General features: G+C 47.4%; 1 pseudogene across 1 annotated transcript; it reads right to left on the minus strand.

Moving 5' to 3' along the window:
- Window positions 1-6995: 6995 nt before the first annotated feature.
- LOC147108509 (transcriptional repressor CTCF-like) lies at window positions 6996-25833 on the minus strand (annotated as a pseudogene). The gene is made up of 4 exons (XR_015080604.1): window positions 24775-25833; window positions 23766-23899; window positions 20623-20743; window positions 6996-7521 (listed from the first exon to the last, which is right to left on the minus strand). The product of XR_015080604.1 is annotated as a transcriptional repressor CTCF-like (transcript).
- Between the last annotated feature and the right edge of the window lie 1511 nt (window positions 25834-27344).

The raw sequence follows: 27344 nt of genomic DNA on the forward strand, positions 1-27344 counted from the left end.
ATTGAGGCGCGGACTTTACAGTGGCGACGAGTAAGTTCGAACTTACCTGCAGTGTGGCATCATCTCACGGGGATCTCGCCCTGAGAGGAGGTTTCTTGGAGGTCGTAGTCTGAGCAACGGGCGTCGACCGCGGGCAACCGCCCAAAGAATTCATCGGTGTTCGGAGAATTGCGGGAGAGACTGTGGAGAGCTGTGCTTGGCTCCCCAGTTAAGGTGTTCCAGCAAATCGTGCTGGTAGCAGGTAGTGCGCTGACCCTTCCGGACTGCGGCAGGCTCAAGCTCGATCGAGCGGCTCTACAAAACGGGCCACGCAGCGTCGCCGGGAAAAGAAAACAAGAGAGAGAGAGGGTGGAGCGCACAGGCCGCGGTCGGTGCTCAAGAACCGGGCAGCGGAGAGAAAATAAACGGGGGGGAAGGAAAGCGAGACGCGCCAAAGCCGCGGGTCGCCGCCATTATCCCGTAGAACGCTAGGAGCAGCGCAGCAGCAAGGGGAAGAAGGAAAAGCACGGGAGGCGCCATTTTATCCCGTTGGGGAAGAAGGAAAAGCGCGGGAGGCGCCATTTTATTCCATTGGGGAAGAAGAAAAAGCGTGGGAGGCGCCATTTTAAATCACCCAAGATGCCGAAAAGTGGCAGTATCACTGCTTTCGACAACGAGGTAGAAGACTGGACCACGTATGTGGAAAGAATTGAAGTGTACTGCAAGGCAAATGAGGTGGCCGATGGAAAGAGGGCGTCGGTATTATTGAATTTGATGGGCGCGAGTACGTACGGCCTATTGCGGAATTTAATTACCCCAGCTAAACCAATGGAGAAAAGTTTTGAGGAGATTGTTAATACCTTACAGGAACACCTAAACCCTACACCGCTGCTGATAGCAGAAAGATTCAAGTTCCATAAAAGAAACCAGCACAAAGATGAGAGCAATGCTGACTATCTTACGGAACTACGCAAGTTATCGAAGCACTGCCAGTTCGGAGCAGGACTGGCAGACACCTTGCGGGATAAGTTTGTCTGCGGGCTCCAGAGTGAACGAACCCAGAAACGACTACTTTCAAAAAAGGACCTGACGCTAGAACAGGCTTTCAGCGTGGCAGTATCCTACGAAGCAGCAGCACGGGGAGCTGCGGAAATACAACAGAAACCACGAGAATACAGTGCTAACAAAATGGCGTATGGAGCAGAAAAGTGCTATCGCTGCGGCAGAACAACCCATGAGCAGAAGGACTGCTGGTTTAAGGACAAAGTATGCAGGCAATGCGGAAAAATGGGACATATAGCAAGAGTCTGCAGGTCGGGAAAGAAAGCCCACATGACAAGAACTACTAAGGAACAGTACAGGAAAGTAAAGAAACTGACAGACAGTAGTTCGGAAGATCAGGAGAGTGATAAGGACTCCGGGAGCAGGAGACTAAGTTGTCTAAAGTTACACAACGTGATCGCAAAGGAAGATCACCGAACCATTTGGGTCACCCTCATGATAGCAGGGTCCCCAGTAAAGATGGAATTGGACACAGGATCAGCCCTAACTGTCATGAATCGACGAGACTATGAGCAGCTATTCTCACACATACCCTTAAAGGACACGTCCATTGTATTGAAGACATACACGGGGCAAAAGGTCTACCCCAGAGGAAAAATAAGGGTGCCAGTTAAATATAACGGCAAGGAAACACAGAAACTATATATGTATATACTACGAGATGGAGGACCACCATTATTGGGACGTGAATGGATCCGTAAAATACAACTGGATTGGCATTCCATTCTGGCGCTAACTGTGACTGACAAAAAGGATGATGACGTCGCACCTGGACATCTGTCACAAATTCTATCTGACGCGGAAGAGGTGTTCCAACAAGGACTTGGGACTCTAAAAGGAGTAAAGGCAACCATAAAGATTGAGGATAACGCAAACCCAAAATTTTTCAAGGCCAGACCGGTGCCATACGCGATCCGCCCAGCCGTTGAAGCTGAACTGGAGAGTCTGGAGCATTCGGGTGTGCTGTCCAAGGTGGACTGGAGCGAGTGGGCCACACCCATCGTTCCGGTAATGAAGAAAGCATTGAGCAGCACGCCTGGGGAGCCAAAGAAGGTTCGCATCTGTGGAGACTTCAAGGTGACTGTGAACCCAGTCCTGCACGCAGTACAGTATCCACTTCCACAGATAGAAGATATTTTCGCCTCACTATCTGGAGGGAAACGTTTTACAAAGATTGATCTGGCCCAAGCGTATCTACAAATGGAGGTGGAAGAAGCATCTAGAAAATACCTCACGATAAACACTCACAAAGGCCTTTACCAGTACAATCGACTGGTATTCAGGGTAGCATCGGCCCCGGCTATTTGGCAGAGGGCAATGGAACAAGTCCTGCAAGGGATCCTGGGGACCCAGTGTTATTTGGACGACATCCTGGTTACGGGCGAAAATGACAATGAACACCTTGCCAACCTGGAGCAGGTGCTCACGAGATTACAGGAATATGGGCTACGAGCCAACCGCCCCAAATGCGAGTTCTTCAGGAGACAAATCTCGTATTGTGGCCACATGATTGATGGGGAATGGTTGCATAAGTCGCCGGACAAGATTGAGGCTGTAGTCAAGGCTCCAGCACCGGAAAATGTGTCGCAACTGAGGTCGTTCCTCGGGTTGGTGAACTACTACCATAAGTTCTTGCCGAATTTATCTACAATTCTGCACCCACTGAACGCCCTGCTGCAAACTGGAGTGACATGGAAATGGAGTGATGAGTGTAAGCGTGCCTTTCAGGAATGTAAATGCCTAATCACTTCAAAAGAAGTATTGGCCCACTACAACCCAACACTACCGATTCGGTTGGCATGTGATGCGTCACCCTACGGCATTGGAGCGGTACTGTCACACAAATTCCGTGACGATTCAGAGAGGCCAATAGCCTTTGCGTCGCGCTCGCTAACCTCAGCCGAGCGTAACTACGCCCAGATTGACAGGGAGGCCCTCGGCCTGGTGTGGGGGGTGAAGAAGTTCAATCACTATCTGCATGGGCAGAAATTCATCCTACTGACTGATCATCAGCCCCTGGTCTCCATTTTTAACCCAAAGAAGGGCGTTCCGGTGATGACGGCGCAACGGCTGCAAAGATGGTCACTTTTTCTAGGGGCACATCAGTATGACATAGAGTACAAAGGTACGAAACAACATGGAAACGCTGATGGGCTGTCACGCCTACCGTTGCCTACGGCGGAAGAAGCACCTGCAGTGGACCCGGTGGAGATATTCCATGCGACCATAGTCAAATGTTTGCCTGTTACAAACTCGAGTATAGAGAAGGAAACCCGAAATGACCCGACACTCTCTCGGGTCTACGATTTGACGGTGAAGGGATGGCCAGCATATGGCGACTCACTGTTGCCAGCATTCTCGCCAAGGAGAGGACAGCTGTCAGTGTGCCGGGGAACCTTGATGTGTGGATCCCGAGTGGTAATTCCACCCAAGTTGAGAGATAGAGTGCTCAATGAGCTTCATGAGGGTCATCTGGGAGGGGTAAAAATGAAGAGCCTAGCCAGGGCGTTTGTGTGGTGGCCGGGAATCGATAAAGAAATCGAGGATATGACCAAGAGACACACAGGATGCCAGAAGGTCCAAAACGCTCCACCACAGGCCCCGCTACATCCATGGGAGTGGCCCTCATCTCCATGGCAACAGGTACACATTGATTTTGCTGGTCCATTTACGGACTCAATGTTTCTAATCGCTGTGGACGCCCATTCGAAATGGCCAGAGGTCATTAAAATGTCCTCCACCACCACGGAGAAAACTATTGCAGTCCTAAGGACCATCTTCGCCAGGAATGGGTTGCCAGAACAGATTTGCTCCGACAATGGGCCACAGTTTGTGTCTGAGGATTTCCGGAGGTTCTTGAAGAATAATGGGGTGAAACATTACACATCTGCCCCATATCATCCAGCCACAAATGGATTGGCTGAGAGGTTTGTTCAGACCTTTAAAAAGGCCATAAGGCCAATGTATAATGACGACATACCACTACAACACAAGGTGGATAGTTTCTTGTTTGTTTACCGGAATGCGACACATGCAGTAACCAACCAAGCTCCAGCCGTACTGTTCTTCAACCGAAGGCTAAGATGTCGCCTGGATTTGCTCAAACCAAACATAAGACGAGATGTTGAGGATAAGCAATTCCAGCACATAAATGAGAAGCCAACCCGGAGCTTCAAGGTAGGGCAACCAGTCTTGGCCCGCGACTACCGAACAGAAAAATGGCAGCCAGGAACGATATGCACACAGCAGGGACCACTAATGTACACAGTGGACGTTGGAGAGAGCATTGTGAGGCGCCATGCTGACCAGATTTGAGAGTCACAGGAACAAGCCAAACCCGTGCCACGAGAAGGTGCACCTGGTAATCAACCTGAAGTACAGATTGCATCTACCTCAGAAGCAGTGGTATTGGAAGCTGACGAATCAACCAATGACCATGAACCAGAATCAGCTTCGCCGCAAGAACAGGATACTCGAGAAAGGCGCTATCCAGTCAGGATCAGGAAGCCACCTCAAAGACTGAACTTATAAATGATTATTTCAGTTGATGTATATAATATCCAGAAAGTTGTAATTAGTTATTATTTAGTTGTTAAATGAATGTTATGTACTGTTTATCTAAAAGGGGAGGAATTGTTGTGTATGTACCTTTAAGGGAAGAACTGGTTTTAGACTGCAGTACCGACAGTGACCACCCCTGTATAAAAGGCCCTAGCAGGCTTCTGTATTTCAGTCTGACGTTGCCCTCCTGTTCAGTAAAGTACCTGTTAAACTGTTCTCCCGAAGTCCGTGTATTATTGAGGCGCGGACTTTACAGGAGAGATTAAGGGAGAATCAGACGGCGGTAAATTCAGAGGAGATAGAGCATGATGAGTTAAATTGGAGGTTGAAATCACCGAGGATGAGAAGTCGCTCCGTGCAGAGGCTAAGGGAGGAAAGCAGTGAAGATATATCTCAGTGAGAAATTTGGCATGGTACTTGGGTGGACGGTGGGGAATGAGGATTTTAAATGAGAGGTGAGAGGGGTGGAACAAGGTGAGATGCTCACAGGAGAAGAAGGTGCCAAAGGAGTAGGGGGACAGACCAAGGTGTGATTTAGTGATAAGAGCCACACCTCCACCACGGGGCAAGTGGTAGAAGGCATAGCCAGGCTTCACTTAGGGGGAAAGGTGTCATCACCCCTCAGCCAGGTTTCCGTCAAGGCCATGATGTCGATGCAATCAACCACAATAAGCTCATGGATGGCAAGGGCCTTGTTTGTAAGTGAATGGACTTTCTGGAAGAAGATGCGAAGAGGGGAGGTGATAGCTGATCTGCTGACAGAATCCACAGGATCAGCATTGGGATGGGTGACTGGGACGGGGAGGATATAGGAAAGCCTCCAGCGGGTATGCTGGGCAGGAAGGTCGGTGAGAGAGTAGGATGGGGCAGTTGAGGTTGCTACTCTAAGGAGGTAGCAACGAGTGTCTCGACAGATCCTTCAAAGGATGCCAAGAGAGGCACAGAGGGAAGCTGTAGGCTTATCTAAAAAGGAGTCAAGCCTGGGACGGTGACAGGAGAGTAAGAAGGTCGAGTGCTGAAGGGTTGGGTAGGGATTTGGGAGGGCAAAGTACTCGAGAAGGCAGAAATGAAAGGAGGCATGATAACAGGAGAGAGGGGTATTGGGGGGGGGGGGTAAAGAGACAAGAACAAAAGGGGAGAAAAAAGAGGAAATAGGAGTGATGGGCTCCTGGATCTTCAGTCCCACAAAAATACCTCCAGCAGTGAAGGGTCGTTTTGGAAGCTCAGAGGCAATGAAAATAAAAGCCGTAACAATTTATTCATAGATTGGCTCGGGTCTGGAGTGGCAGCCAAAACTTGCATGTGAATGGACAGAGGGAAATTCAAGTTACAGAGCAAGATTAGGACAGATATGTCCTGGTAATAAACAGGGAGTAGAGAGGAGACAATAGGAGGGAGTCCAGAGTTAAAGTTAGAGGTTCCATGGTGGGATAAAGTTGACGTAGGTAGGGTGGAATCAGCTTGGAACATCGATGAACTGATGTTCGGAGACAGGTGTGGAGGGCAAGTGAGTCCAGAAGCTATTTGTAGGGTAGAGTATCGGAGGTCGTACTGCTGGAGGTATTTCCGTGGGAATGAAAATCCAGGAGGTGTGCGGAATTGGTTGCGGGGCAGAAAAACGGTGGCGAAGTTGGAGGTCACCATAAGATCCAGAGGTGGCAGAGAAATGGACTTCGGCCCAGGAGAGTGAATTTTAGGCCAGGAACCAGGCTGTAGCTGAAAAACCAGTAGGGCTGTAATAAGCTCAGCAGGTAACAGCAGCGGTGGGGGGTGGGCTGTAGGCTAGACAAAGTTACTTTAAAATTTAAGCAACTGAATAGCAGATCAGAGACACAGCAGCTGAATCTTACAGTGTAATCCAGTGTAGAAGTGTAGTCTTGACGTCCAGAGAAGTCTTAACAATTTGGAAGCCAAATCTCAGCAAAGATCCAGTGCCCGCTGAGGAAAACAAAGAGTAGGCCTGGTCGAGGTATGGCCAGTTGGCCCAGGTAACTTTAAACTAGCAGTTAACTTGTAGTTAGGGCTAACATGCATCCACTATTAGAGCCAACAGTGGAAGAGAGGAGATTGGGGGAGAAAGGCAAAGGATGGCGAAGGATAGAGTTACACAGCAAAGGAGCTCCATAGGGAACTGCCAGCCCAGGCGCCAGCTTGAAGAATCACGAGGCACAATGATGACATCACAACGAGCCACAATGACATCACATCACAATGAGACACAGTGACACAACATGATGAGGCACAGTGACACAACATGATGAGGCACAATATGGCACAATGACATGACATCACAATGAGCCACAATGACATGACATCACAACGTAGCACAACTACATGACATCACAATGTGGCACAATGACATGACATCACAGGCTGGCAATGTCCTCTCTTCAAACTTATTGAAGTATCTTGGAAGACATGTTACGAGATGACAATCCCCAGTAAAGCATCTATTTAAATCCACTGTTAATTTTTTAGTGCAGTTATTCACCACCTCCACTTATTTAAATACATGTCCTCCCCTATTTTATGGTTCTCCTATCTCACAGGCTCTGCTGAGAACCTCCTGGCCATGACCACAGCCAATCTTGGCAAAATCACTATGTGGGAAGTCATCAGCATGCTGTAAATAGCGCTGAACATTGGTTATTTTACAATGATTTACAAAAAATCTTTCCAATTGCTAGAAATATTATAAATAGATTGTTATGGCTTTTATTTCCATTGTCTCTGAGCTTCCAAAACTACCCTTCATCTAGATGGCCTTACCCAAGTCACTCTTTCGCGCAATGATAGCATCACAGTGAGGACAGTGGTACTTGGGCACGTTGTCTGTGTGCTTCTGCCTGATGTGCATTTTCATTGTACCACTCTGTGTGAAATGGGCCTGGCATACATGGCACTTGTAAGGCTTCTCACCTACAAAAGATCAGAAATTACAGGCCTTGCTATACAGCTCATTACTTACAAACTGTATTTAGAATTTGAATTACATTTTATTCCACAATACACAAGAAAAAATAAGCATAACAGCAGCAGCTTTGCACGAACAGGGTAAATCTTCGCACATATATCTTGGAGCATGCAGCGACTACAGGAAACTTTGGTTTATCCGGAGGTTGTATGTCCGGAAACCTCGATCTACCGGCAGAAATCAGGAGCCGTTTTGTTAGGTTTTTTTCTTCTCGTGGCTTTTTTTTCCCCAACAGTCAGGCTCTGCAAAGTCTCTTTGAAGCTGTTGCTAAGCTACAGAGACGCTTCCAAGGTAGGGCCGACTGTTTAGAAGCCAACAGTGTTTGTTGCCAGATACGGAGCTGCAAATCTCCGTATGCTTCAACATTAACGCTGGTTTGTCCGGCAGTTTTGATAGATCGGCAACAGCTAGGTCCCGTCGGTGCCGGATATCACAATGTTTCCTGTATCCCTGAAAATAAAAACCTACACTTCTATGGGAAAAAAGCAATGGTTAACCATTTGAAAAGAAGATCAATATTATCAGCAAACCTCCATCACTGCAAGTTATTTTTTAAGAACCTTAATTCATGGTAAGCAGTTGGTCACAATGCCAGTTTATCCAGTGGTTAAGGTGGTATCAAGGTAGTCATTATTACTGAATGAAGAGTATGAGAAAGTTAAATATGAACCACTGGTAACTAGTCAGCCTTAAATTCCATCTCTCTGATGTAAACAATCCTTCTGCATGTTTCCTAGTGCACTGGTTCAGCAGCATTATTGATAGTATTGTGGGGGACTATGGTCTCCCGCGTAAAGAAATAGGCAACACAGCGAGCTACAAGAAAAAGGTCTTTACTCCAACTCTCACAATACAGTACTGAATTCGTGAAGCCCGCGAACCTGTGATGACTCACGGATTGGTCACCTGCTGGAACCTGATTGGTTTTCCTTCTCTCAGCAGCAGGCAAGTCTGAACGTGCCTTATTCCTCTCAGCTTGTAACTGTCTTGCGGGGGGAGGGGAATACAGCAGTTAAAAGGGGATTATACAGGTTTATCTACATACACACAGTGTTTCCCCAATGTGGCAACGCCACATACGCCCCCCCAGAATCCTCGTTAACTGTAAAAGTCAGTCTCTGCGGAGGTTTGACCAAGCGGCCGTAGCGGCTATAGTAGCCATCTGGCGTGAGGAGGGCTGTCTGGGAGGTCGGCCAGTTGGTTCGTCGGCTGGTCTGCCGGTGGGCTGGCTGGACGGGCTGCCGGCGAAGGTGGGGCGGCGGCCGGAAAGTAAGGTTCTGGCATGTCTTGGTCCTCTTGTGGGGCCGCCGCCAACGCGGGAGGTCTGCCCCGCCGTGGGGGAAGAGCCGGCCGAAACGGGAAGCTGAAGTCCAGGTGCGCCGGTTTGAGGCGGTCTACTGAAATAAGGTCCGGCTTCCCGCCGACGTCGATAAGAAAAGCTTTGTCCCCCGTCTCCAATACTGGGAAGGGGCTGGTGTATGGTGCCTGCAGCGGGCCTCTGTGCGCGTCCCGGCGCACGAAGACGAACTCCGCATGTCATAAGTCTCGAGGCACGTAGGACGGCTGCGGGCCGTGTTGCGAAGTGGGCACTGGACGGAATTGCTGGGCCGCGTCCTGGTGCAGGGAAAGCTGTCTGGCGGCCGACCACGGCTCCGTTGTCAGGGGGAGGAAGTCGCCTGGTACTCTGAGCGGTTGGCCGTAGACCATCTCGGCCGCGGAGACCCTCTTTGGGCGCGGTGCGCAATCCCAGGAGAACCCAGGGTAGTTTGTCGATCCAGCTGGTGTCGGCCAGGCTGGCGTGGAGGGAGGCTTTCAAAGAACGATAAAAGCGCTCGCAGAGCCCGTTGGCCTGCGGGTGGTAGGCTGTTGTCCTGTGCAACTTGGTGCCGAGGCCGGCGGTGATGGCATTCCACAAGTGGGAGGTGAACTGGGGGCCTCTGTCCGAGGATATGTCGGTCGGCACGCCGAACCGGGCCACCCATGTCGAGACGAATGCTCGTGCAACGTCGGTCGTGGAGGCGAGGGGAACCACCTCGGGCCATCTGGTGGTGCGGTCGACGATCGTGAGCAGGTGTGTAAAACCGTGCGACGGCGGCAAGGGGCGTACCAGATCGACGTGGACGTGGTCGAAACGCCTCTCGGGCACCCTCACTTGGTGTGCTGCTGGACCTTAGCGCGCTGACACGCCACGCATGTGTTGGTCCTGTCTCTCACATCCTTGTGGAGTCCAGGCCAGACGAACTTGGCGGACATAAGTTTCTGAGACGCACGCATCCCTGGATGTGAGAGGCCGTGGATGACGTCGAAAACTCGCTTGCGCCAGGCGGATGGGATGACCGGCCTAGGCGAGGGGACTGAGACGTCGCACAGGAGGGTTGTGCCGGCTGCGTGGAAGTGGATGTCGGCCAGTGTGAGGCTGGTAGTTGACGTCCTGAGGGCCTAGATCTCCGCGTCGGCGGCCTGGTCTCTCGCCATGCTGGCGTAGTCGACGCCCAGGTGCACTGCGTGGAGCGAGGGTCTTGAGAGGCAGTCAGCCACCAAATTGTCCTTGCCGGCGACGTGGCGGATGTCCGTGGTGAACTCCGAGATGAAGTTGAGTTGGCGCTGTTGGCGCGCTGACCAGGGTTCGGTTACTTTGGCCATGGCGAAAGTGAGCGGCTTGTGGTCCACGAATGCGGTGAACGGCCGGCCTTCCAGGAGGAAACGGAAGTGCCGGATTGCCAGGAACAGGGCCAGGAGCTCTCTGTTGAACGTGCTGTAGGCCTGCTCGTTCTTGCGCAGCTGTCGGCTGAAAAATGCCAATGGCTGCCACGCGCCTTCGACCCACTGTTGCTGGACGGCGCCGACGGCGTAATCAGAGGCGTCCGTGGTGAGGGCGGTCTTGGCGCTGAGGAAATCTACATGATATAAGGGGTTAATTTCAAGTGCTTGCTGGGTAAAAGTTTTCAGACTTGACACTGGGCAAGTGTCGATGTGTAACTAGAGCTATTGCACGTACTCGAACTACAGCCAAGAACAGATGCCTGCCCACCTAATGAGAATGTAGAAGTGGAATAATGAGTTTCTTTGATGTACCAATGACCTGATAACTTGTGACCGAAAGCAAAGCTTGCCTCCCTTATATATGATTAAAGAGGACCTCCGGTTACACGATTCATGCCCTGTTATAGATTAACGGTTGACTTATGTGTCCAGGATCCTTCTGTCAATATGTTATTTCTACCTGATGATTAATCTAAAATGTATCCTGATAGAGGAACAAAGGGATTTCAATCAAACTTGTTTGTTACACTGTATAAATATAGAACGTTTACACTGTATCATTGGAATAGTAGCCTCACCCCTTGAGTGGAGGTGCTGATTCCCCTTGCAAGAGAAGTTAAATAAAAGGCCTGTCCGTCTGACGAATCCAAGTGTGTATTGAGTCATTACCCAGAGCTAAGAAGTAAGGCACTTCTACAATTTGGAGGTTCCACCGAGATGGCTTGCTGTACCAATTGGTGAGTTAACAGACGCCGAGCACGTTGCTTGGTTAGGAAAAATCCCATCGGCCGAAGGTGGTGTTTTGACACATTTTTGGGACTTTCCCTGCCAGAAGCATAGCTGCGCATAGTCTGTTTATTCCATTGGGCAGTACTGCCATCGGGTAATTGACTCACAAGGTTCGGAGGTTAAACTGCCGTTGTGACTGCTTCCCTTTCAGAAACGGAACAGAGGACCAGCCATGAGGCGCTGACGCCCCGCGAACAGGATCGTGCAAAAAAGGACTGTAGGAAGCGCTGAAATAAAGGTACCAGAGAGAGAAGGTTAAGTCAGGAATTTGATTAACTAAGGAGCTAGCGATTTATTGGAAATTGAACTAGCAAGGTTCCAGCTTGCTGAGAGAGAAGGTTAAGTCAGGAATTTGATTAACTAAGGAGCTAGCGATTTACTGGAAATTGAACTAGCAAGGTTCCAGCTTGAAGTTAGCTGGGACAAATTGAAGGCCCTTTTTGCTAAAGATTTGGCTAAAGGGAGTAGGGTAGAAGGAGAGAAGAGCTTGAAGTTAGCTGGGACAAATTGAAGGCCCTTTTTGCTAAAGATTTGGCTAAAGGGAATAGGGTAAAAAAAAAAGAGAGAAGAGTGGGCGGTTGTCTGAAACACAGTGTCAATGTTTAATGTTTATGAGAGTGAGTATTTAACTACTTGTTATTATCAATCAACTTTGCAGCTTTGTCCAGTAAGGCTGCATAGGTTGGGGATTTAGTAACACTTTGGTTGTTGTTTAACAAGTGTATTGTTTATTGTTTATTGTTATATGTATTAATGTTTAGTCATGTCTGATCTGTAGAGGCGTCCCACGCAGATCATAGTGTGTTACGGAATTGTTGTATGTTTTAACTAAAATATTTAAGCTGAAAAAAAAACTGCAGAAGGGGTTGGAAAAGACCCAAGCCGGGGAAGTGAGTCCCGCGGCGGAATGTATGGTTGAGAAAATAGTGATGTCTTTTACATGATCCACTAAGCTATTGTGGATTCAGTATTTTCCCCAGTTAGAAATACCTTCCACGAGGGTTGAGAACCCTCGAGTTTTATATGTATGTATAGTTTATTAATCTGATCTGTAGGGGCGTACAACGCAGATCATGGATTGTCACGGGAGTTTAGATTGTTTTAAGTGAACCATTTAAACTGCTAAAATGAGTGCTAGCGCCAGTAAGCCACCCGAGAAAGGCACGCCAGCAGCCTTTATGTTAAAGAACTGGTCAATCATCCATTGATCACCTACCAAATTGGTCCAAATGGACTGTAAATAAGACTAGACCCTTTCCCTCAGATAGTCATTTAACATAGAAAGAATTACTTGCCTCGAGAAATGTTTAACGGACAAGAGAGAAATAGAGAACAGCCAGATAAAAAGACTGCCTCTATGTTTGTTGAGTCAGAAAAAAAAAAATTACCCTGAAGAAACACCTTTCTCCTCTATTATGGTAGGATAACAAGGTAACTATAGAAGGATGAATAGAGGGGAATATAGAGGAAGACGTGGTAGAATAAGAGGGTATGGACGATCTGGTAATTGTTACAATTGCGGACAACCCGGACATTGGGCAAACCAATGCCCTGCGAAAAATTGTCAGAACCAAACCTCCAATAATGGACCTCCGTTAGAGAATAAAGGTCCTAATTTCACTGTCCATAACCCTTTTTCAGACCAGTCAGGAGGTTACCCTACAAACGGACAGGGATTTAGGAGAAATAGAGATCAGAATTACTGACTGACACCAGCAGCCCCAGGCGCCACAGACCACCAAATGCCCGTTGTTTCTTTAAATTCACACAGCGAACTTGAAATTAAAATGCAAATAGCTGGGAGACCTATGTCATTTTAGTAGATACAGGAGCAACCTTTTCGGTGTTAGGGAAAGGATATTCTGAAGGAATGCCTATTAATGGGAAAAAGACTCCGATAGCTGGATTGGCTGGAATACTACAATGCTTGAATCAATTGACTCCCCTCACAGTAAAAGTAGAAGAATTTGAGGAAGAACACTCCTTTCTGTTATCAGGAGATGTCTCTATGAATTTATGTGGAAGAGACTTGCTGTGCAAAATGAATGCTACAATCATTTGCTCCGCATCAGGAGTAACAGTAGAAATCCAAGTAGATAAGGCATATGCGTACCCAGTAACAGAAATAAAACACCCTGTTCTTTACGCATGGGAAATTGCCGACCCAAGTTTGAGTCCCAAACTTGTCAGTCTGTTAGGAGCGTGGGGATTCGTTACAAGCTCCATAAAACAATACCAGGAATCCCTGAAACTAGGGAAATGGCATTCAAAATTGCACTGCACGGCCTGCTATGACAAAACAGGACAAGATTATCAGCCGTTTTTTAATTTAAAATACCTCCTAACTATTAGACTGCACAGCCCTATAAAGTTACAATTAATCCAGCTGCACCATTACCCAAAAGGTCACAGTATCCATTGTCAGAGAAAGCAGAAAAAGGAGTTGAGCCAGTGATGGAATCATTGTTAAAACAGGGAGTTAACGCCGGATAGAATAAAGGTTGTTTGCAACACATCGTTGCCAAAAACTAAAGGAGAAATGAAGCATTTTCTAGGAATGACTGGCTATTGTAGACAATGAATACATGAGCATGACAAATTTGGAAAATTCATGGTTACCTGACTTCCTCGGGAACCCAGATTAAAAATGCACAAGAAGTGCAAAATCTTTTACTAGCTATTCAGAGACGTAAACAGATTGCAATTATTAAGTGCCAAGCGCACATGGGGCATTTGGACAAGGTTGCGCTTGGAAACGCTGCTGCAGATAGCGCTGCTAAGTCAGTAGCTATATCAAGTACTGAACGACAAGTTTCAGCCTTCCCTGTTAGGGAAAAGCCAGAGATACCGCAGCCCCCGTCCTTAGATGATGTGCTGACCCATCAAGATAGGGCCAGTTCTGATGAAGTAAAGGAATGGGTTGTTAATCATTGTTTTAAAAAACACTGACGGCTTATGGGTTCATCATGACGGCCGCATGGTGGCACCCAAATCATTACTATCACCAATTGCCCGATGTGTTCATAAATTCACCCATGCGGGCAAAAGGGGGATGGCGGACTATATCCTCAAGACCTGGTATGCACCAGGAATCTCAAAGTTGGCAAAACAAATATGTGAAAATTGTATTATCTGCCAGACAATGAATGCAGGAAAAAAAATAAAGAAGGTACAGCCCGCATCCCATCCAAACCCCATGGGTCCTTTTGTACACTTGCAAATGGATTTTATTGAACTACCTGTGTGTATGAGCTTTAAATATGTATTAGTTATTGTTGATATGTTTTCAAGATGGATTGAAGCGTTTCCTTGTAGAAAGAGTGACGCCACTACTGTTGCTAAATGTTTATTGAAGGACATTGTACCGCGCTTTGGGATACCAGCAAAACTGTCAAGTGACAATGGGTCCCATTTTATGGGAACAGTGATTAAGGAACTATGCAAAGCCTTACAGATTAACCAGCACCTCCATTGCAGTTATCATCCACAGTCGGCTGGACTAGTGGAAAGATATAACGGGATGCTGAAAAACAAGCTTGCAAAACTGTGTAAAGAAACTGGACTTAAATGGGTTGATTTGTTACCCATAGCTTTAATGACAATGCGGTCTGCTACCAACAGAACTACAGGATTGTCGCCTCACGAGATCGTCATGGGAAGACCACAAAGATTGCCCTTTTCGGCACCTTTAACAGCTAAATAAATGGACATTCATAAAATGGAGGAAGATATGTTGAGTTATTGCATTGCACTAACCAAATGCATTTCTAGTTTCCATCAACAGGTGAAGGAAGCCCAGGTCGATCCCGCTGAAGGAAAGTGCCATACTTTCGAGCCAGGAGATAACGTCTACATAAAAATCTTCAAACGAAAGAATGGCCTTCAACCCAGATTTGAGGGACCCTTCCAAGTACTCCTGACCACAAACACCGCTGTAAAAGTAAAGGAGCGACCAACATGGATACACGCGTCCCATTGTAAGAAGGCATCAGTTGAAGACAATACACTACCAAGATGAACTGGATTTGGACTCTGATGAGATTGTTCCTTTTGTTAACGATAATTGAAACTGCCATATGGATTTACCCAGATCCCCTGAAGGACAAACCATGCATAGAAGAATGTGTACTTTTAAACAGTGATTTCTTTTATATTATATGCTATAACGAGACTATGAAGGTTCAGCTTCAGGATCACACTATGCAGGTACCCCCGTATCAACCCCTGAGTCTTAGGATTAGGCAGGATAAGATAGTCGAAGAAGATAGATGGAGTAAGTGCAAATGTAACTACACTTTGACTAAAACTACTACTAAACCACCGGGCGCAGTCGAATGGCCCTATTGGGGACGGTGGAACATCATATTTCATCTTTGGATAGCCACCCTGGGACACGAGTAAAACGAGCCATTACAGAAACTGAAAGGTTCTTTGCTATAGCATTTCCCTGGTATGGAACAGGGAAGCTAGCAAGAGAATCTATAAACATGGCAGCAGTGTTGGAACAAATAGCCAATGATACTGCTGATGCTCTTAGTGATGTAAACGCAGAAATGGTGGCTTTGCGCACTGTTGCCTTACAAAACCGCATGGCTCTGGACTATTTGTTGGCAAAAGAAGGGGGGCACATGTGCAATCATAAAAACCGAATGTTGCACCTATATCCCAGATAGCTCAGAAAATATCACCAACCTGGTAAACCACATAAAGGAGGCTGTAGAGAAACTACGTCAACCTGAACCATGGTCCATGTGGGATTGGATTTCAGGATGGGGAGGAGCACTAGGAAAGCAAATTTTGGAAGCCTTAATCGCAATTGTGATGATAATAATTTTAATTAGTTTATTGATTGGTTGTTTAAAATTATTGTGTACAAAAGTCCTTTCCTTATTAGCGTCAACTCCTCCAGTACCAATGATGTCTGAATATGAGGATATTAAGGGTGAGACCTTTGATGTAGAGTTTCTTAAACTTAGCGAGATAGATTGTCCTTAGAAAGGACAAAAGGGGGGAATGAGGAAATCTACATGATATAAGGGGTTAATTTCAAGTGCTTGCTGGGTAAAAGTTTTCAGACTTGACACTGGGCAAGTGTCGATGTGTAACTAGAGCTATTGCACGTACTCGAACTACAGCCAAGAACAGATGCCTGCCCACCTAATGAGAATGTAGAAGTGGAATAATGAGTTTCTTTGATGTACCAATGACCTGATAACTTGTGACCGAAAGCAAAGCTTGCCTCCCTTATATATGATTAAAGAGGACCTCCGGTTACACGATTCATGCCCTGTTATAGATTAACGGTTGACTTATGTGTCCAGGATCCTTCTGTCAATATGTTATTTCTACCTGATGATTAATCTAAAATGTATCCTGATAGAGGAACAAAGGGATTTCAATCAAACTTGTTTGTTACACTGTATAAATATAGAACGTTTACACTGTATCATTGGAATAGTAGCCTCACCCCTTGAGTGGAGGTGCTGATTCCCCTTGCAAGAGAAGTTAAATAAAAGGCCTGTCCGTCTGACGAATCCAAGTGTGTATTGAGTCATTACCCAGAGCTAAGAAGTAAGGCACTTCTACAGCGCCCGGGATGGGGTGGGCCAGTAGTGTGGCGTTGGCCAAGGCGCTTTTGGTCTGGTGGGAGGCTGTCGCCATCTCGCTGGACCAGGTGAGTTGCTCTTTGCCCGTTTTGCCCCTGGTGGCTTCGTAGAGGGGGCGCATGAGTGCGGCGGCCTTGGGCACGAACCGGTGATAGAAATTGACCATCCCCAAAAATTCCTGCAGTGCCTTGACAAGGGTGGGCTGGGGAAAGTCCGCCACCGCCTGCATCTTGGAAGGTAGGGGAATTGCTCCCCTTGGCGAGATTCTGTGGCCGAGAAAGTCAATTTGGGCTGCTCCGATCTGGCATTTGGCCAGGTTGACGATTAGCCCGTGTTGGCTGAGGTGCTGGAAAAGGGAGCGCAAATGCGCGATGTGCTCGGCCTTGCTGGTGCTGGCCACGAGGATATCGTCCAGATAGACGAACAGGAAGCTCAGGTCCCATAGGACGGAGTCCATGCGCCGTTGGAAGGCCTGTGCGGCGTTCTTAAGCCCGAAGGGCATGCGCAGGAACTCGAACAGTCCGAAGGGGGTGATGACCGCCATCTTCTGGACGTCTGCGTGGTGGACAGGGACCTGATGGTAGCCGCGAATCAGGTCGACCTTGGAAAAGACGGACTTTTCTGCTAGGTGTGCCGAGAAGTCTTGGATGTGCGGAATGGGGTATCTATCGGGCATGGTGGCGTCATTGAGCCGTCTGTAGTCGCCGCAGGGGCGCCAGCCACCGCCCGGCTTGGGCACAATGTGGAGGGGGGACGACCAAGGGCTGTTCGAGCGGCGGTTGATGCCCAGTTTTTCCATCGTGGCGAGTTCTTCCTTGGCCACCGCCATCTTGGCTGGGTCCAGGCGTCTGGCTCGAGCGAACACTGGTGGTCCCGTAGTGGCGATGTGGTGCTCGACCCCATGCTTGGCTGCCGCGGCTGAGAAGGTCGGTTGTGTGAGCCTCGGGAAATCTGCGAGTAGGCGGGCGTAGTCGTCATGCGCCAGGGCGGAGCAGGACCCGACGAGGGCCGGGCTGTTGCTCTGCTGGCAGGCCAGTGAAGCGAAAGTTGCTGCGTCGATCAGGCGCCTGTCGCGGACGTCAACCAGGAGTCCGTGGGCGCAAAGAAAATCGGCGCCCAGCAAGGGATGTGCCACCGAGGCCGTCACGAAATCCCACGTAAATCACTGGCCGTTGAAACAAACCTCGGCCCGTCGCTTTCCGAAAGTAGCGATGGCTGCGCCATTTGCCGCCACGAGGGCCTGCCGATGCGGCCTGCCTGGATGTCGAGCTGGGAGGCAGGAATTATGCTGCATTGGGCTCTGGTGTCGCAAAGGAATCTGCGCCCTGAAAGAGAGTCGGTTATGTACAGCAGTTTGCCTGCGGTGCCGATGGCCATCGTGGCGGCGGGGGTGCGGTCGAGCCGGCCTAGGTGGCGGCGCGGGGCTGGTGCGTTGGGCCGGGCGGCCATCTTGGTTTGATCGAAAGAGCAGGGTGCTCTGCAGCGTTGGGCCTTGTGGCCGAAACGCGCGTGGTAGTAGCATAGTTCTGCGGCCTGGCGTGGCGTTGCGCGCTCGGTGGTGTCGGGGAGCCTCGCGGCTGCACAGCCGAGTCGGGCGACGGTGAAGACTTTGTCCGCGGCGGCTGCCAGTTGTACGCAGTCCGTGATCGGGGACCCCGCGAGGGCAGTCTGTACCTGCTGAGGAAGCAGGCTGAGGAAAAGGGCCCGAAACAAGAAGCACTGCGGTTCAGAGCCCAGGAGCACAAGCATCCAGCTCATCAACTGGGTCGGGGTAGAATCGCCGAGGCCTGGTAGTGAGAAGCCTGCGGGCCCTCTCCTCCCTGGACAGGCCGTGAGCCTGCAGCAAGCAGCCCTTAATGGTTGAGTACTTGCTGGTCTGTGGTGGGTTCCCCAGCAGGTCGAGAACTTCGGCGGCGGTAGAGCTTGCTAGTGCTGAGACTACGTGGAGGTACCTTTCTTCATCGTCTTGAACCCTGCGAAGGGTGAATTGGGCCTCCGAGTGCGCGAACCAAGCTGGTGCTTGGTGTTCCCAGAAGGTGGGGAGCTTCAAGGACGCGGCGCCGGCCGACATCAGGCTGCTGCTGGTTGCCATCGGGTCGTTGCTGGCCTCTGTAGGACTGCGTGAGTCGGAGGCTTCAGCCGCCGACATTCGGGGTCACCAATGTGGGGGACTACGGTCTCCCGCGTAAAGAAATAGGCAACACAGCGAGCTACAAGAAAAAGGTCTTTACTCCAACTCTCACAATACTGTACTGAATTCGTGAAGCCCGCGAACCTGTGATGACTCACGGATTGGTCACCTGCTGGAACCTGATTGGTTTTCCTTCTCTCAGCAGCAGGCAAGTCTGAACGTGCCTTATTCCTCTCAGCTTGCAACTGTCTTGCGGGGGGAGGGGAATACAGCAGTTAAAAGGGGATTATACAGGTTTATCTACATACACACAGTGTTTCCCCAATGTGGCAACGCCACAGTATCACTACAGGTGGCTGCAGAATGAACCATCTTACTTCACTGACCAAGGAGAACAGTGTGAATTCAAAGACTAAAGTGAAAAGGGGGAAAAAACACTGCAAAACACTTATTGAAGATTAAAAGCAAATCCATACAAAATCTCAATGGAATTATCAAGTAAAGCTTTCAAATATACCAGGAACTGTGTTGTTCAGTAAACAATGGAACACCTGCTGGGTAAGAGTTTGAAATCACAGAATCACAAAAAACGGTTTGGATGAAGGTTCCTTCGGCCCATTTAATCTCTTTCTTCCAGAATACCAACCCTTCAGCATCCAGCATTACGGCATCCAGCTGTTTCTTGCATGAGTTTAGAGTCTTGACTTTGATCACTTTCCAACAGTCTGTGACAACACATCCTCATCAATGTAGAGACGTTACTTTAATACATGCACTCCTCCTTCACTACTTTTCCCTTTAATATTTAATTATTTTCTGGATTTATTTTACTATATTTTTACTTTTCTCTCTGCCTATCCTGTTCTTGCTGTGTTTCAGTTCCACAGCTTTCCAAAATTCCCCTAAGTGTCCAGTCTTCATGTGTGAGGCCAGATAGCGAGAGCTGTAAGGCTGTTCAAACGAGCCCAAAAAATGACTTCACTCAATATCCACATACCTTCACGTTTCAGCTGAGATCACTTAACAGCGATCAAGAGCAATAAAACTCTGGCTGATTGTTGCTCTCCCTGGCACAGCCCAGAGGCACTGAGGCCAGTGTAGCAACCCCCCCCTCCACCGCCTTCCTTCATCCCCCCACCAATGATTGCCATGGCTGGGATCAACTAACTGCAGACCTGGGACCTTCTAATCTGTTTTGTTTAATGCTGATGATGCCTTTACTATTAGGTCTTTTGGGGGAAGCTCTTTTATTATTAACCCAAGGGTTTTCTAAATAGACTCATGTTATACACCAGCTACTAAATGGAAAGAACCTTTGGTTTAGAGTTGCTGCCTCTGAGTCAGAAGGTGCAGGGTTCAAACCGGAGCTCCGGCTCTAAATTCTGGGACGACAACCAGTGGGAGACCGGTGGGTGTGGGTGGCCCCCACTCCTCATCATATGGGTTGTGGGTGCCCATAAAACCCTCTCAGTGTACAGGACTAACCTCCCTATTGACTGGAATAAAGATTGTTACGGCCTTGGAAGGAGCGGTCATGTCAAGGCCTGTCAGACTATTAATCAGCCTGCGAATCCTTCCACTACCTCACATTATTCTCCATGGGAAGATTCAGAGAGTAATAGTAGATGAAAATAAATTCAAACTACCAGAATTTTGGGCTGCCCAGTTGCGATACCAACATATATAGGAAATTCTGCCCAATGCCCTGCATAAAATCATAATCCCTGGAAAGAATCTGTGAAATGTCCTTAACATACCTGAGTGAGTTCTCATGTGTCGCTTCAGCTTGTATGTATCTCTGCTAGCATAACTGCAAAATGCGCACGGGTAAGGACGCTCCCCTGTGTGAGAACGGATGTGTCGCTTCAGTTTACTTACCTAATAAGAATAAAACATGCAAAATACAGTGAGGTGTGGTATCTGTGGTTTAGAGAAGAATAATTAAGGTGTGGAATAAAATAGAAACTGTAACATTGTAACTGTAATTTGATCCATCCACTATTTAATGGCCTTACTGTACTTGTTATTTTCTCAATTGTGTCAGAAATGGCCAATGTTTTAAACCCATGTTGGACATCAGGAACCTAGGTCCACACCAATTATTTTGCGTGCCTGGTGCTTCTATTTTCAGGCCTTGTTAAACCATCAGTACAATTACTGATGGCTGGAAACACATCTGTTCAGTCTGCAGGGAGACCCGAATACATGGCAATACCAGAATGATTTATACAGAATGATTTATATGGCAGAACCTGCAGTATAAATCATTCTGGTTCATTACTTACATATGCTCTTAAACACATTAGTTTATCATCGTCATGTATATCTCAAAACTCTAGACAAAGTCTGAAGCTGTGCTCCTTTAAACAAGTTACCATTCTATGGTCTGCCACTAAAGCTGTTTCATGGCTATCTGGTTTCCTCCCAAATCATTCTATCTTTCAGAGGAGACATTAAACCGAGGCCCTGTCTGCTCTCTCAGATGGATGTAAAAGATCCCATGGCACTATTCAAAGAGAAGGAGGAAAGTTCTCCTGGCGTCCTGTTGAACATTTATCCATCCCTCAATCAAAACATACTACCTGGTCATTTTTCTCATTGCTGTTTATGGAAGCTTGCCATGTGCAAATTGGCTGCCACATTTCCTACATTACAACAATGACTACACTTCAAAAGTATTCCGTTGGCTGTAAGGCAGTTGGGACATTCAGAGGTCATGAAATGTACCATATAAATGCAAGTTCATTCTTTCTTTAACTGTTGAAGGTAATGCTTTGCACTCTTGGCTTTTTCTTCCATCAACCTAGGACTCTGTCTCTCTCCCAGTGCAATGGTTGAATCACTAATTCTTGATCTTCTTGGTGCTCTTCAGTCGGGCAATGATCATCTTAATTTTTGCATGCATCTCACATGTCTCACTCACAGCTAATACCTCTGATAGATCCGCTCTTAGTCTTTCTTCATCTGTTGACATTCCTGCCTTCACTATCTCCTCTGCCCTCAAATGTAACTCTCTCTCCCACAGCTAAAGGTGCCTTCAAGAAGCTCAGTTTCTCTTGTTTTTCTCTCAACAACCTGTTTACTTTGTATAAAACTCAAAGACTTGAATGCTGTTCTAGAAAGTGAGAGGCTCAAACATCTCCCTCACACTCCTGGGCAGGATGCAAGAAATAGCTGGTCATCTGATATGCAACCATTCTCTTCCTTCCAGCCTCCAACTCCTCTTCCTGTCACAACCTTTCTTGCTTTTCTATATTTTATTGATATTCCTGCCCTGAATTTTCCTCTCTCGCTCCCTCTGGTCTCCAGATGCATGATCCTCGGGAATCTTTAGCGTTTTCACCGAATTCTTGGAATTTTTATCAGGTGGTGGATCGATTGAATACTGGTTTCTTCCTGAACTTAAGGGGGAGGAGAAATTGAAATTTCCAGTGTTGTCTTACAAAGGTCGGGTCCGGAAATGCAATGCTGACATCATAGAGATGTTAGGTTTGAAAAAAGAACAGCAGTGCATTGACAGTTACCAGACTGAAGACACACCAAGACATTATTTATTAAAAGCAAGATCACAACTGTCCCCCTGGGCATATCAGAAACAGTTTTTATTATCCCACCATCTTAGGGACAGTTAAAAGGTTGGAGCCACAACAATTAATATAGAGGCCTAGAAGTTCCACGCCGTTTTCAGCGTATAATTTTTTTAGCAGCAAAATGGGATGGGCATTTACACGGCTTTCCTGCCCCAAAGTCAACACCACCCCCCCACAAATTCAGTCACGCTTTGCGAGCTCACCCAGAAACCCCTCAACTTCCTCAACACAAAGTGCTTCCACTTCCTTAGTGGTAACAGATTGTGTGAAACAACACACAAAGGATCCTACATGCCAATGTGAGATATGCTGGAAGTTAACATGATGCAGTCATACTTTGAAATTTGTCACTCCCTGACCTCTTCGGGAAAAAACATAGCACTGTAATGAACAATTACCCACCTTCCTACTTATAAATTATACATGCAACAGAGTTTGCTGTTCTTTGGTAAACCATTAAGCCACACCACTCATCTTGCATATAAGTAGTTCTTATTAACGCAATAGAAAAAGTACCATCTGACAGATAAAAGTGACAAAACTGGCACAATCTTATTTTACAAATGGCCAGGACTCTTCCAACTGAAAGAGAGGAGCAGTGAATGCAGGAAGCAAGGAAAGAAGACTGTGACTTCATCAGTCTATGCTGGATTTGAACCCAGATCTGGACAGTTAAAACAAGGTTCTCCTGATTTTCGTCATTGTCCCCAGCCTGGGTTCAGGTCAGATGGATGCACCTGAATTGCTCCTCCTGGATTTCTAGGTTCAGGTATTTGGCACTGTCCCGATGTTCCCGACAGCAGCGGTGATGCCTGTTGCCTACGGTTTCATTAGGCTGCTGCCAAAAGCAGCAACCATAAGGCCTCCAGACCCTACCTACATCCTACTGGCCATGTAGAAGAAAGCAACTTACTTACTGGCTGACCTCCCAGGCCTCACTCAGATCTTCTGAGCACAAGGCCTCACACATGTTTCTTCTGGTCACCCTTCCTGGTAGCCCAGTGTACTTGGAGGAAAATTAAGTGGACAACCTCTATGGACCCCCTTACCTCATTTGCATGGCTGCCCCATATTTGTACCTGCTTTAGGCACAAGCACTCTGTCTCCCTCGCGGAAATCCCCAGAAAAATCATTGAGCAACAAACATAACAAACGCAAAAGGACCTGATGTCACTGGCTTCTTCCCCCCTTTTCATCTCTTCCGTGCCTGGGAACTGAGCTATTTCCAGAAACGTAGATCAGGAAAACTTACCCCGGTGTTCAAACCCACTCAGTCCCTTGCACTCACACAGCCACTGTACTGCACTTACCTCCACGCTAGCATAGTCACAAATTGAGCATTTGAAGGGTTTCTCATGAGTATGCTTGTAACGTCTGTGTCACACTACCTCCCCACTTGTAACAAAGGCCATAGCACAGTCAGGGCACTTGTGCGGTCTGGTGCCTATAAAAAAAAACAGGTTGCAGTAAGATTAGTGATTTGGTTTTAGGCAGGTCAAGAAGTTGAAGAGACAGAAGTGCAGATCAGCTGTCATCTTTTGTCACGGAATATTACTGATTTTAAAATTGAAGTGCAAGCCAGTCGTTTAAATCACAAAATTGCTATTGCGTCACTTTCACAATGTTCTTTTTCTCAATATGGTGACATTTAACTTTAAGAGAGAACGACATTTATATAGCATCTTTCACGACCTCAGGACATCCAGCCAGTGAGGTGTTTTTGAAGTGAAGCACTCTTGTAATGTAAGAAACATCGCAGCCAATTTGCACACAGCAAGGTCCCACAAACAGCAATGTGATAATGACCAGATAATCTGTTTTAGTGATGTTAATTGAGGAATAAATATTGGCCAGGACACCAGGGAGAACTCCCCTGCTCTTCTTCAAAATAGTGCCATAGGATCTTTTACATCCACCTGAGGGGACAAACAGGGCCTCAGTTTAACATCTCATCTGCAAGATGACACCTCCAACAGGGCAGCACTCCCTCAGTAGTGCACTGGAGTGTCAGCCTAGATTTTGTGCTCAAGTCCCTGGAGTGGGACTTGAACCCACAACCTTTTAACTCAGAGTGCTACTGACTTGAGTCACAGCAACTGTGTACAAGAGTCAGAGATAAAAGGGTAAATTCACTGTTCCCACACTTCCAGCGGGAGTGCGGGTCAGAGATAGATTTGTAGCACTGATTCTTCAACCCACATGCCCTTCGAGCGAGAAACTTTCTACCTTACGTACTGCCTTCATTACCACAACTGGTTGGTGAATCAGTTAAGTGCAGTTGTAACACACACAGGCATAGAAAGTAACCAGCACATTTACCTGTATGAGTGTTGATATGGTTTTGTAGGAGGGTGATGGTTCGGAAAGCCTTTTCACAAAGATGACATTTATGTGGCCGCTCATCTGTATGGCTTCTCATGTGACGGTCTAGATTAGACCGTTGTGGAAAGGTGTACGAACACAGTTTACACTGAAAAGTCTTCCTAACACCTGTCAAAAAAAAAAGCATTTCAAAGAAAGAAAAAACTTGCATTTCTATAGCACCTTTCATGACCTCAGAACGTCCCAAAGCATTTTACAGCCAATGAATTTCACGCGATTTTACTAGTACTCATGGATGAACAAATTGAGCTGAGGGGATTGATTCTTGGTCAGGAATCTGCAGCACAAAAACTGATTTCTTAATTGTCTAATATGTTTCACTTAAGTCAAATGACTCAGGAACAGATTTTTCTCTTTAGTATTTAGACATAGAGTGCTGCATGGGTGGAGGACTTGTAGGGCAACTGAGAAGGAGGATGCGGTTACACTAAGTGAGTAATCTCATCTGTAGAAGGTCCAAAGTGTCGGAGTTACAGTTAAACCCAAAAATTGAAGCTCATCCCTACTCATAAATCGGGGTAGGATTTCCATATATATGCTGGGATGGTCTCTGTGAGACATGTCCTCTGTTTTGGAATAGTTACGTTTATAACTTGAGCCAGTCAAAGTCTTAGACGCTTTGTAAAATGATCAGTGAGGCGATGGGGCTGATGATATAAGTAATATGTCATCAGCGTAAGGTGTTATTTTATGTTTGGCCCTTCCGGCCTGCATTCCACTGATAGCTGGTTTTGTCCCAATAGCTGTTGCCGATGGTTGTAGGGCCAGGGTAAAGAGCAGGGGAAAGAGGGGGCGACTCTAACTTTTCACGCAGTGGAGAGGGAATGTGGAGGACCTGTGGCCATTGGTGCATGAGCAGTGCGAGGAGTCTGATCCACTTCCAGAAATTCTCTAAAAGAGCCGTTCTCTCAAACATAGGAGGAAGTAACAAGCAAAATACTGCGGATGCTGGACCTCTGAAATAAAAACAGAAAATGCTGAAAATACTCAGGTCAGGCAGCATCTGTGGAGAGAGAAACAGAGTTAACGTAGCTGACGGAAGGTCATCGACCTGAAATGTTAACTCTGTTTCTCTCTCCACAGATGCTGCCTCACCTGCTGAGTATTTCCAGCATTTTCTGTTTTTATGAGAGGAAGAAGGAAGTCCCACTCTATCTGAAATAACAACAGAAAATGCTGGAAATATTCAGCAGGCCAGACAGCATCCGTGGAGAGAGAAACAGAGTTAACGTTTCAGGTCTGGGACCCTTCATCAGAACTGATATAAGTAATATGTCATTGTATGTTCTGATGAAGGGTCCCAGACCTGAAACGTTAACTCTGTTTCTCTCTCCACAGATGCTGCCTGGCCTGCTGAGTACTTCCAGCATTTTCTGTTGTTATTTCAGATTTCCAGCATCATAATCATAATCATAATCAACTTTATTGTCATTGTTAGTGCAGTACAACGAAATGTAGGCTTGCGGCTCCCGAGAGTGTACATTTAGATTAAGACATTTAAACATTCAACGTTCATTTGGCTTGTAATACATTAACATAAACATAATAAAGTGCATTGACAGATGTGCAGGCTTTAGAGTTTATTTGTGGAGTTCAGTAGGATGACAGCCCTGGGAAAGAAGCTGTTCCTAAATCTGGTCGTTCGGGTGCGAATGCATCTGTAGCGTCTCCCAGGTGGCAGGGGGGCGAACAGACTGTGGCTGGGGTGGGTAGGGTCTTTGATGATGGTCCGTGACCTCCGTAAACAGCGTTTCTGGTATATGTGCTCTATGGTCGGTAGCCGGGTGCCGGTAATGTGTTGGGCAGTTTTGACTACCTGCTGCAGGGCTTTCCGGTCATAGTAGCTACAGCTGTCATACCATACTGTGATACAGTTCGTCAGGATGCTCTCTATTGTGCAGCGGTAAAAGTTAGAGAGGATCAGGGGTGACAGGTTACATCCCTTCAGCCTCCTTAGGAAATATAGGCGCTGCTGGGCCTTCTTCACCAGAGAGGAGGTATTGAGGGACCAGGAGAGGTCTTCCGTGATGTGGACTCCGAGGAACTTAAAGCTGTCCACCCTTTCCACAGCCCCATGGATGTGGATGGGGGTGTGACTTCCGCCTTTAGACTTCCTGAAGTCCACAATGATTTCTTTGGTTTTCTTGATGTTAAGGGCCAGGTTGTTATCGGCGCACCACTTCACGAGATGCTGGACCTCCTCTCTGTAGGCTGACTCATCGTTGTTGGTGATCTGGCCTACCACCGTGGTATCATCCGCAAACTTAATGATGGTGTTGGAACCATGAACAGCCACACAGTCGTGGGTGAAGAGGGAGTAGAGGAGGGGGCTCAGCACACATCCTTGTGGGGCCCCCGTGTTCAGGGTCGGGGGGGGGGGATGGTGTGGTTACCTAATTTGACAGGCTGGGGTCTGTTTGTTAGGAAGTCCAGGGTCCAGTTGCAGAGGGAAGTGTTCAGGCCAAGAGTGTGGAGTTTGGTGGCCAGCTTGTTGGGGACGATAGTGT

The sequence above is a fragment of the Somniosus microcephalus genome, chromosome 13 (assembly GCF_052327205.1).
Source record: "Somniosus microcephalus isolate GS21.2 chromosome 13, FLI_Smic_1.0, whole genome shotgun sequence".
In the NCBI taxonomy this organism is placed as follows: domain Eukaryota; kingdom Metazoa; phylum Chordata; class Chondrichthyes; order Squaliformes; family Somniosidae; genus Somniosus; species Somniosus microcephalus.